This window comes from Electrophorus electricus, chromosome 12 (genome assembly GCF_041902795.1).
Source record: "Electrophorus electricus isolate QZ-2024a chromosome 12, ASM4190279v1, whole genome shotgun sequence".
Lineage (NCBI taxonomy): Eukaryota > Metazoa > Chordata > Actinopteri > Gymnotiformes > Gymnotidae > Electrophorus > Electrophorus electricus.
The window spans coordinates 28,530,246-28,542,500 of NC_137508.1; the positions used below are offsets into that span (position 1 = coordinate 28,530,246).

The window sequence follows — 12,255 nt, forward strand, 5'->3', positions numbered from 1 at the left end:
ATTTCACACGGGTCATTAATTTTCATGTAGCATTATCACATATTACAATGAGTCATAAGATAGAGTGGAGCAGTTAAAAGACAAATAAAGCAGATCAAAAAAGAAACAAACATTTTAATACTAAAAACGTTTTAGTAGTCTGACTGAGGCCCTAAAATTCCTCGAAACTGAGCATGCTCCAGCCACGTTTCCTGTCGCAGCGCCATCGCGGGGGGTGGGGGGTGGGGGGGAGGCAGGGGGGTCCCTTAGCCCCTGATTAGCCAACCCCATGTTTCCATGTACGGTGTCCAGCAGAGGCAGGAAACAGTCGTATTCCCCACCAGGAAGGCTGGGTTTGCCAAAGGTCAGAGTGTTCCAGAGAGCGGATTAAACCAGCTCCCCAGCAAACTGGAACAGAGGGGCTCAAATCTGGAGCTCCGCTACAACTCCAGCTCCGGATTTTGTAATCCTTTATAGTGGAATTGATGGTTAATGTCCACTTTGTCATCACACCTGACTCAGACGTAAAGAGATCAGAAAATCTGCATGACCAGGACCTTTGGGACTGGGACTGGAATTCCTCTGAACCCGAGTAACCTTTCCACTGCAGTCCAGGGAGAAGGCTCTGTGGTCAGACTTCCTGTCAGGAGTTCACGACCTCAGCGAATGCTCTGACTCCTGAGCACACATTAGTCAGAGTCCACAGGGTGCAGTATCTTATTGGACAATCCCAACAGAGCATCAGAAAACTTGTTATTAAGGTAAATAAATTCTGATTCATTTTACGCCACTAATGGTGAGGGTTGCACCAGTGTTTTAGAGAAGCATTCGGTTTCGTCATGAATGTCTGGTGGCAGGTGTTCAACAGAGAGAGCTCTGTGCTGTCGTCGTGGGAGTGACGCGCTGTCTTCTGGTTGGTCAGTAGCTCGGCCCCGCACACCCGCAGGGGTCATGTAACAGCTGGCAGTCCAGGCTGTGCAGGCTCTCTTCACCAACTACAACGTCAATAAACTCTCTTCCTGTGAGACTCCTAAAGCTGGAATGGCTGTCAGGTGAGAACTAGTGCAAGATTACTAACCTCCAGTGTACTTAGCTCATGGCCTCAGTTGACCTACATTTCAGAGAAGTTCAGATAAGAGTAGAATCCAGTGTTATAATCCAGTGTTATAATCCAGTGTTCTGTATATATAGAATATATGTTTTTATTTCTCTTCACCAGGGGAGAGGAGGGAGGGGCCATTAGTGTAGAATGTCTCAATAGGTTGTGTGTGTGTGTGTTTGTGCGTGCGTATGTGTGTGTGTGCGCACATATGTGTGTGTGTGTGTGCGCACGTGTGTTTGTGTGTGTGTGTATATGTGCATGTGTGTGTGTGTGTACGTGCGCGTGTGTGTGTGTGCGTACGTGCACGTGTGTGTGTGCGTACATGCGTGCGTGTGTGTGTGCGTGTGCATATGTGTGTGTGCGTGCGTGTGTGCATGTGCGTGTCTGTGTGTGTGTCCGTGTGTATGTATATATGTGTGTGTCTGTGTATGTGTGTGTGTGTGTGTATATACATGCAAATATATGGAATATGCAGTCCATTATGACATAATTGGAATCTTTTTATACATTTGCCTGCATTTGTTTTTGTTTTTCTAAGTTGAGGTTATGACTGCAACCATATTGTGGTACACTTTGCATTTTCATATGATTCTTATACAAATTAATGAAAGATTAATTATGCATAACTCTTACATTAGCGTTTGCCTACAGGTATGACCATGGAATTAGAGCCTAAAGTTGCCCAGCGCTGCTCTGGTCTGCCAGGTGCATTAATGTGTTTCCAATTCCAATTTCATTCACTTCATCAAGTGTATTATTCAAACACAAAGGCTGTACAATCACGAAACTGTCATCCAGATGGAACAAGAATAATTAGACAGACATGAATCAATTAAAACAAATAAATAAATAAATCTAAAAACAAATCTGTTAAGAATGTGTGCGCACGCACGCACACACACGCACACACACATAAAAATGTAAACAAGTTAAATGAACAATGTAAGTATGCAGTGTTGCTCTTGTATAGAGCTTTACAGTGCTCAAGAAAGCATTTATCCAGAGAAAGAATGGGGGGAGGAAAGAGAGAGAGAGATAGAGAGAATGAGAGAGAGCAAGAGAGAGAAAGAGAGAAGAACTCTTCCTTGAAAAAAATAAAAACCCTCTTGCTCGAGTGTTTTACGGTCTATTCAGTGTTATTAGCTGCACTGCCACTCAAGCCTGTAGTGAGATCCTTCACGGTCTGTCTGCATAAGCTACTCTCACTGCATTGCTCATCTTGTAAGAACTAAGCCTTAATTAGGAATTCTGCAAATAGCTGCAGTTAAGAAGCTACAACCCTTGTACTTATCTGGATCTAATCTCTCATAATCGTGTTTATTCTGACCAAATCTCTGAGCACTGGGCTCTTTGTGCTTGTATTTTGCTGGACAAATCATGCTGAGGTTCGTGACAATAGTTTCACTGGAAAGGTGACGTTTGCCAAACTCATGAAAATCCCCAGTCAACTGCTAACATCAGGCCGGAATCTCATCTTAAAACTCATCCTCACCCGCACCATCATAACCTCACACTATTCCTCACGACGGGCCGCGCAAAAAAGAGAAATATGTACACATGCAAAGACCTTCCCTCGTTCACAAAACACAGAAAGTTGTTCAGGCTAACGTGTACATCACAAGTCAAATGGTGCTGCAGTAGGTCTGGACTTTAAACATCACAGAGATGCAGCTTCTCTCTCAGCTCAGCATGGGAGCCGAGTCGCTTCATATCAGTGATTCCTCATTCTGTGAACTTTAATGTGGACTACATTGTCTTTCACGGGCTGTGGAGCCTACAGACAGAGGTACTGACAGGCTGTGCCTACTGACTCAACTGCATTAATAAAATCCATGTTTGAACCCTAGCCAGTGTGAGTATTACCCTGCGGGCGGGGCTATTTATTCCCAAGTGTGATCATTCAACCCGCGCTGTCTTAGCAGATCTACGTCTACATTTACAACACTGAGCCAGAAGGACGTGGACCAGTGTTCTGGTAGTCGTTCTTAGAAATCCACACTCACACACTCACACATGCACTCACCCCCCCCCACACACACCCACACACACACACACACATATAGTGATAGGGGTGTTATATACATATATAGTGATGGGGTCATATATATATATATATATAGTGATGGGGTCATATACATATATAGTGATGGGGTCATAAACATATATAGTGATGGGGTTATATACATATATAGTGATGGGGTCATAAACATATATAGTGATGGGGTTATATACATATATAGTGATGGGGTCATATACATATATAGTGATGGGGTCATAAACATATATAGTGATGGGGTCATATACATATATAGTGATGGGGGTCACATACATATAGTGATGGGGTCATATACATATAGTGATGGGGTCATATACATATATAGTGATGGGGGTCATATACATATATAGTGATGGGGGTCATATACATATAGTGATGGGGGTCATATACATATAGTGATGGGGGTCATATACATATATAGTGATGGGGGGTCATATACATATATAGTGAAGGGGTCATATACATATAGTGATGGGGGTCATATACATATATAGTGATGGGGTCATATACATATATAGTGAAGGGGTCATATACATATATAGTGATGGGGTCATATACATATATAGTGATGGGGTCATATACATATATAGTGAAGGGGTCATATACATATATAGTGAAGGGGTCATATACATATAGTGATGGGGTCATATACATATATAGTGATGGGGGTCATATACATATATAGTGATGGGGTCATATACATATATAGTGATGGGGGTCATATAAATATATAGTGATGGGGTCATATACATATAGTGAAGGGGTCATATACATATATAGTAATGGGGTCATATACATATATAGTGATGGGGGTCATATACATATATAGTGATGGGGTCATATACATATATAGTGATGGGGGTCATATACATATATAGTGATGGGGTCATATACATATATAGTGATGGGGTCATATACATATATAGTGATGGGGTCATATACATATATAGTGAAGGGGTCATATACATATATAGTGAAGGGGTCATATACATATATAGTGATGGGGTCATATACATATATAGTGATGGGGGTCATATACATATATAGTGATGGGGTCATATACATATATAGTGATGGGGGTCATATAAATATATAGTGATGGGGTCATATACATATAGTGAAGGGGTCATATACATATATAGTAATGGGGTCATATACATATATAGTGATGGGGGTCATATACATATATAGTGATGGGGTCATATACATATATAGTGATGGGGGTCATATACATATATAGTGATGGGGTCATATACATATATAGTGAAGGGGTCATATACATATATAGTGATGGGGTCATATACATATATAGTGATGGGGTCATATACATATATAGTGAAGGGGTCATATACATATATAGTGAAGGGGTCATATACATATATAGTGATGGGGTCATATACATATATAGTGATGGGGGTCATATACATATATAGTGATGGGGTCATATACATATATAGTGATGGGGGTCATATAAATATATAGTGATGGGGTCATATACATATAGTGAAGGGGTCATATACATATATAGTAATGGGGTCATATACATATATAGTGAAGGGGTCATATACATATATAGTGATGGGGTCATATACATATATAGTGAAGGGGTGATAGTACACAAGATGCAGAACACAGCAGTGGTGATAGACGTAGCCATTCCAAGTGATGGAAACATCTAAAGAAAGTAATATAAGAAGCTGGAAAAATACCAGGAACTGAAAGAGGAAATAGAGAGAATGTTGGAAGGTAACACCAAGGTTGTCGCCGTGGTGATGGGGGCACTTGGGGCTGTGACATCATCAATTTCAGTCCAGAAGAGTGAAATCCTAGAACAGTGAAAATATGGCACCCTCAAACTCGCACACTCACACACACACACACACACACACACACACACACACACACTCAAACTCCCAGGCCACTGCTAGAAGGCCTGAGTGTGAGATAAATATATAAACATCCACTAACAGAAACATTTTTTATGTAAAGAGGTAAGGTGACGCTCCAAGTCTCAGTTTTGAAGGTGGTTTCTTCAGTCTTCAGACTCTTCTGGACAGACAGGTCTGCCTCAACACCACAGGAGGTTAAGATCTTAAAATGGTACAAACGCTTCAAATTAGAGCATAATAATGTATACAACTGGGTGGTGTAGGGTTACTTTGGGTTGCTTCTTTTAGAGAACAGTGGAGTCATGTAATTTTTTGTGTTATGCAGTATTATTTTGTTTCAACTGCATCTCCTTATAATTTTCCGTATTCCTGAAACATCGCCTAAAGCTGCACAGAGCAAATCAATTGTCCGGCCGACCTGAAGGAGAAGCAAAAATCAAAACATATTAATATCACACTCTGCCACTGGGTACCTGGCGGGTATTGCGCGTGGAGAGCCAATCAGAGCGCAGCTGCTTGTAAGATCGAAATGTTGACCTGGCGCTCAGGATGCACTGACCGCGCTCAGTGCCTCGTGTTATTGTGACCAAAGTGGACTGTTGCCATGGCACCCCTGAGTCAGCGTGGAGAGAGTAGGTGGGTGTTACGCAGTCCCTTGTTCCTGAAATAGGCACTTAAATTGTTTAAACAGATAACTGGAGGATCTGGCACAGCGCCAAGACCGTGCCTGGCGGGATACCACATGGGACCCGGAGCCGGCACAAACAGGCACAAACCGCTGGGAGGGAATGAGCACATCAGTTCGAGCGGCACATCCTTCCTGCCGTTCCCATTCAGCGGGCCAGCGCGTGCTAATTGCCTTCATCTCAGTCAGGTTGCATGTTCATTTTAAACGAAATTAAAGCTAATAAGGTGTTCAAATTAAGCGGGGTGGGCGTGCCAGAGGGGAACAATCCCTGATTTATGCTCTTAGATCAGGGGAGTGAAGCGGTGAGCTTTAGCCTAATGGTTCAGTGAGGGGCCTAATTCGAAGTGAAAGGTTTGAGAATGGCTTTTCTATAAGGTCTTGTTTGAAAAGAAGGTCGACATTGTCTGGTTGGTTTAAACCAAGGGCTTAGGGACGCATTTTAAGAGTAATATTAGTTATATGCATACGTATTTTTTAGGTTGCTTTTTTTGTTACCTCTTTTGCTATCGTTAGTTTGGTAAAAGGTAAAAAATTAATGAGTCAGAGGGTGTTTTATGATGACACACACCAGCGTGTTTAATTCACAAAACAAGCATAATCACAACTGTAAAAGACACACCGGCTTTGTTCACTCAAAAATAAAATCCTTTGTACAGTTCACATTTCTGACTAACTTTGCAGCTGATATGCATGATGTTAGTTTGTTCAATATACACCAAGTATACTACAAAAATACTGACGTTCTGAATATGTAGCATGGCCCTTTACGGTGTGTGACCGTTTATGATCCGAACACCTGTTATGGGACCTTAAAACCAGTAGGAGTTACTGTAACTCGTTCTATGCCAGTTTACTTCTGAGTAAAGATTCATGAGTGTGTATTACACTCACACCTGCTCTGATGCAGTATGGTGGATTGGATACGGCATGACTATTCCTTTCATAAACGAGGCCTGTTCTCAGGCCAGATGACGTTCAAACCGATACTCGTCTGCGCCGGTACGTGCTACCATAATCAGACAAAAATGCATCAAAAATGATTTGGCTAAGATCACTAAAGACTGAGTCACAATTTAGTGGTCAGTTGAGCAGCGACAAAAGTGGCGATAAACACACCTCCCCTTCATCAAGAAAAGAGATGCTGGTTGCGCTGGCCAAGTCTAAATGTTCATTTCCCCAAGCGCTGTACTCTCCTAATGAAGCGCATCACTCAGGCCGGCGGGTGACCTGTCTGCGGAATCACCACTGTCGCTCTCTCGCCCTTGACGGGTGTGTCCTCCCCGCCACCAAATGCTGATTTAATGCTTTTAATTTCTAATACTCCGCTTGCATGTCCAAAGGTCAATGCCTGCCACCTTCCCACAAGCTTGCTTCAGCATGCACGCGCACTCTACTGTAGACTTTATGAAAGAAAAGATTTGGGGAACTGCTGTATGTCGGTAATGACTCGCACAATACACCAAACTGAACTTTTGTCTTTTTCAGATAAACAGATAAACATTTACTGCATTGACAGACATAAAACCAACAAGGTAAAAGCGAACCTGTGGAAAGTCATTTTACTTGTTGTCAGAGAAATATTGGACCATTTGCTTGGACATGTTTATTGTTTGCTATACCAACAGTAGTGGAAGCAAAAATATTCCAGAAGCCGTAGTTGGACCAAAAGCATTAAAGTGTCAAACAGCTAATGCCACCTGGCAGTCACTGTATTCAGAAACACATGTTAAAGAAAGCACGTCTAAATAAATACACCTGTTCTAACCTGTGAGAGGAGCAGAGAGCAGAAGCCCACCCCGCAGTGGGCTCAGAATAACCCACGGAGGCGGAATTAATGTGCTGTTTACCTTTTTATTTTTATTTATTTAAATTCAGGCTACATAGAAACACAAATTGCAAGAAAAATGAATTATGATATCTAAAAAAAGTAAAATAAATAAACAAAAACAAGAATAGCTGCATATATCTGTGTAACAAGGAAATAATGGTGTTTACTAATTGGACTTAACCCAATTTTATCTGCTTTATTATTCATACATCATTTACCAACGTCTCTTATTACTCCGAGTGGATCAGAATTTGGGTCTTCTAGGAGCTTTATATTAATGTTACTAATTTCATTATTACATTTCTAACTCTTTGTTTAATCTTAAACCCCGTCACATTCCGGGTAAGTAATCGACATAAAAGCACCAACCGTGCAAAGACTGATGCAACAAGCTACAAAATAAAAACACAGGAATGCACAGAAAAAGTTGTCTAAAGAAATGTGATCCCCCTCTCCTCCTGTCTGAGTGCGCTCCGGCGGCAGCGGGAGCCATGTTGGGGAGTTCGTGCAGAGATCGCTCGCTGAGGGCCTCGTATCGAACAGAAGGTGTTGTCTCGCGCTTTAGGCCTTTCACACACACTCTTGACAGTAAGGGGTGAAATATTAACAGCTCTCTCCCTCTGTAATTAGTCGAACTCTGCTTCTGGGCCATAGGCTAGGGCTGGGCTCCGTCTGGGGAGAGCACATTAATACCCAGGGTTCATTTGAATTTTGAAAAGAAAAAGAAAACAAAGTTGAAAAAGTTGTTTAAAACTTTTCAAAAGCAAGGAGCAATTGTGTCACTGTCTGCTAGGACCCAAATCTATACCCACCTGTCAGTAGGTTTGTTCAGTAGCACTGAGGCATAAGTTGATCATGCTCGTTTTCTCTGTATCGTTAAAGGCCCATTTAGAAATTTCTGGTAGTGCGTGTCAGTTGTCCCCAGCTAAGACATACGGCAAACATTCACATGGAACAGTTCTTGAAGGTTTTATTGGAATCGTGCATAGTATCAAAGAAAAGCCAGGTAATTTCATTGATTTCTGATTGGCTGATTGGAGCTTCTAAAGAGCTGTATCCAATTTAATTATTTGCTAATTTACCATCTTTTTATTCTGTTCCAATTGTAATAGATTTCCATCAGTCATATCCTTGTAAGACTCAGTGTAACGGCACAACATAAAAAATAAATTTTCTAACTTACTACTTTCTGTTTGGAGACATTGCCAATTTTTCATAATTACCCACTGCTACAAGGTACAAATTGCAAGGAAAAAACCCAGTAATGTAGTATGTGTATATAAGGGGTATGTAGGACCCTTACGCTGAGAAGAGTCCAACTCATCTTCCATGCCCTGAGTGAAAGCCACCTGCTCACCTTCTCAAGTGGCAGGTGCATATCGTAGTGCGCTAGTAAGTGTCCTTAGGGCCGTGTGCTAGCTAAGAACACTGAACATAGTGCAAAAACAGACGGCTGAATAGGTGCCCAGCGGTCCACACAGTATAGCTGGGATCTGAATGGGAACACAAGCTATAGACCTCGCCACCAGACACCAGTCCGCCAAACACAAGCCCAACAAACCCCAGCCCAACAAACGCCAACCCACCAAACACCAGCCCGCCAAACAAGAGCCCACCGAATGCCAGTCCAACAAATGCCAGCCCACCGAATGTCAGCCCAACAAACGCTAGCCTGCCAAACGCCAGGCCAACAAGTGCCCTAGGAAGAAAGATGATGTCACATGAGACATTATCCTCTTAGAGGGCCAAGATCTTACACTGAGACAGCAGAAAAATGTCTAGCTTGTAAAAACATTACACATTTAATTCCTAAAATGCCTCACACGATCAGCGAAACTTGCACTCATTACTCGATCAGTCATCTTTCTGCCATTTCCAAGATGTCAAGACGTCAGGGCGGCAACAGCAACAGTCTGTAAAATCGACAAAGTTTCAGAAGTGCTGCCATTTGTTGGCAAGGGATGTAGCATAAAGGAAGTGATTGCGGCTGCCAGAGAAATTTCCACCTTGGCCAAGTCTCTCACTGAGGCCCACGATTTAACAGAGTCTCTGCGCGATCTCCACTCTGGGAGCAGGACGGCAGCCAGCATTTCCCGTCCAATGCACAGTGATGAAGGACTGCAGGAAGGCCTGTGTAAACTATACCACTGGGCCTGCATATTAATGTTAACCTTATATCAACTTATTTTAAGCTGAATTCAGCTTTAAATCAGCTCTGGACACACAAGTGCTTGTTTTGTGAGGTTTATTGGTAGACAAACATTTTTCTCAGTAATATGAAGGAGTTATTAATATTGAAGAGATGCTGGGGGAACATGGGAAGAAAGAGAGAGATGAAGGACAGGAATGCTGGCGAGATGGAGAGAGAGAAAGAAGAATTTTGCAAGTACGTGCGGCACATTTTTGCATTTCTAGCTGTGAAGGCTTTAAATCATGAGACACCAGAGGCAAGTTTCTTGGAGATTCTCGAGTGCCCTAGATTTCCTAAATCTGCCCAAGAATGGGGCTCCTGCACTCTGCAATGGGGCCATGCTTCTTAATGCTGCTGTTGCCTACCCAACACGCACATGAAAGGTGAATCTGTGTTGTGTGTAACGTCCCATTGTAGATTTTTGAGAGTCTTCCAGATCAGTCAAACGCGAACCCTGAAAGTGGTCTACATGGTAAACGGTCCCCCATCAGTGCTGGTCTGGACACTCTGATCCATATAGAAAGAGGGCAAAGACTAAAATAGCTCTTGTAAGATTGTAGCTCCAATGAAAACAGAGATTTGGATCCAACTCTCGCCCCCCTCAGTCCCACAGATAATACAACCAGGTAAACTGTGATACTTGGTCATCAAAGAAGTTTTATTTCTTTTGAATGTCTGCATGGACTGAGTAGTGCACTGATGAGTGTGCCACCACCCACACTAACACACAGAATGGCATGTTACGCAACCCTGGCTGCTAATTGCAAGCGACACTTTAGAAAATGTGTCCCGCGAAATGATTCATCAGCCCAGGCGTCAGTTTCGATATTTGGCAGTCCGTCTTTGTAATTCAAATCGGGCATCCTGGAGACAGCCTTCGGGTTAGTCTACGCACCCTGAGCAGTACAGGCTTGGAGCAGGACTGCTAAAACGCAACAGCTGAAATGTTCAGTTTGTCCAGTAATCGTGTCCGTCCACAACTATCGACACTACTGGGACAATACTACCAAAGCAGCAGATCAACAACAGCATACAGTATACAATGCCATTGTTTAAATTGCAAGCACTAGCCTCAGATGCTAGATGGCTACAGTATCGTTCTGATTTATACGCAGCTCTTACTAGCTTTCAGTAGTCCAGGCCTACTATATGGAAATATGCCTCTTAACTGGATGAGGCTAATGTTTACCAAGACTGATATTTATAATATGCTTTACATCATTTTTTACAAATGTTCTCCCATTTTTTGATGTCAGTTTTGGATCTAGTAGAATGAATTGTCTCTCGTACTGTACAGCAGTGCTACATACACTTCCTGTAATACAGGAACACTGTATTAAGTTGCGTGTTTCCAAACTCGCATCTCTGCTGCGCGCGGCTCAGAGAATATGCTAATTACTGAACTTTCCCAAGCAGCCACACAGATGCCTGATTGGTCACTCTGTTGCCCAGCGATTGGGGAAGGGAGAGACTACTATCTTTGTGTCTCAGAAGGAAAACTGGACACAGTCAGCTAACCTGTCTATCACTGACCATTTGAAAGACAAATGACCAACTGATCCATTAACATTTCTAACAGTGTCCATACAGCCTTTACAGAGTTCCTCACTGTGTACAAACCCCTTGTGGTCCGACATGGAACTGAGCAAATAGAAAAGTCAATTAATCAGAGAACTTGCTGTGACCTTTCATCTCCAGCTTGTCTTGTTGAATCAGATATTGAATCAGGGCTCTCTGAGGTCAAGATGCTGTTAACCCAGAGGTGGACAGTTCAGGTTCTGGTGTTCCCCAGGATTTCAGTTCAAGCACCTGGCTTGGCTATTAAGCTTACAGGTAGAATTAAAAAGTGAAATTCACTGGGTCATACAACGTCATGTCAGTACGTTTTGAACCTAAACACACTTGCTCATCTCATGGAAGTGAACATTTTAGCAAAACTGCAACATTGGAACAATTGCCTGTAAGACTGCCTATAAGGCTACCTATAACACTGCCTGTAAGGAAATATCCAGGTCTGTCTCCAAAGCCTTGCAGCCCAGGGCCTGGTATATGCTCAGTTTTGTTCAGCGTAGTTGTAAAGCTTTTGCAAATCCCACGTTTAGGTCACAAGTCGTCAGTTGAGAAAACAAGAAAACCAGGAGACACGTCATGGCACAGAGATCCAGCTTGACAAGGTATTAAACAGAATTAAATCCCAAACCTTGTTGCTATCGCTTGCCTAATTGCCTTGACATCTTGCCTTTGGGATTTTAACAGAATTAATCAGGAATCCATTGAGCAACCACAGACATGTACACATGTTGGGGAAGACTGTTCCATTTAAAGGTCTAAAATAAGCTTCTTTGTTTCCTGGAAAGACTTCAGAGAAACACTTGGTCTTATATATGTTAGAATAAAAACACCCCCCAAAAAAAAGCTTGTCTGCAGACATCTGGTACACAAATAAACACTAATGCATTAGTGTTTTTAAGCATAAATTGCACATAGATGATTGACTTTGAGGTTGAAATAGGTCACCATCA

The 12,255-nt window shown here is 42.3% G+C and overlaps 2 long non-coding RNA genes across 2 annotated transcripts in view; one reads left to right on the plus strand and one right to left on the minus strand.

Annotated features, from left to right (window-relative positions):
- The first annotated feature begins 326 nt into the window (after positions 1–326).
- LOC113589547 (uncharacterized) lies at positions 327–2,927 on the plus strand. The gene is made up of 3 exons (XR_003411999.3): positions 327–740; positions 837–1,031; positions 1,733–2,927. It is a non-coding gene; the product is annotated as an uncharacterized LOC113589547 (long non-coding RNA).
- Positions 2,928–7,601: 4,674 nt separating this feature from the next.
- Positions 7,602–12,255, minus strand: part of LOC145660353 (uncharacterized) — an 11,510-nt gene continuing 6,856 nt past the window's right edge. Inside the window, exon 3 of the long non-coding RNA XR_014126611.1 lies at positions 7,602–8,214. This is a non-coding gene — a long non-coding RNA (uncharacterized LOC145660353). The remainder of the gene's footprint in view (positions 8,215–12,255) is intronic.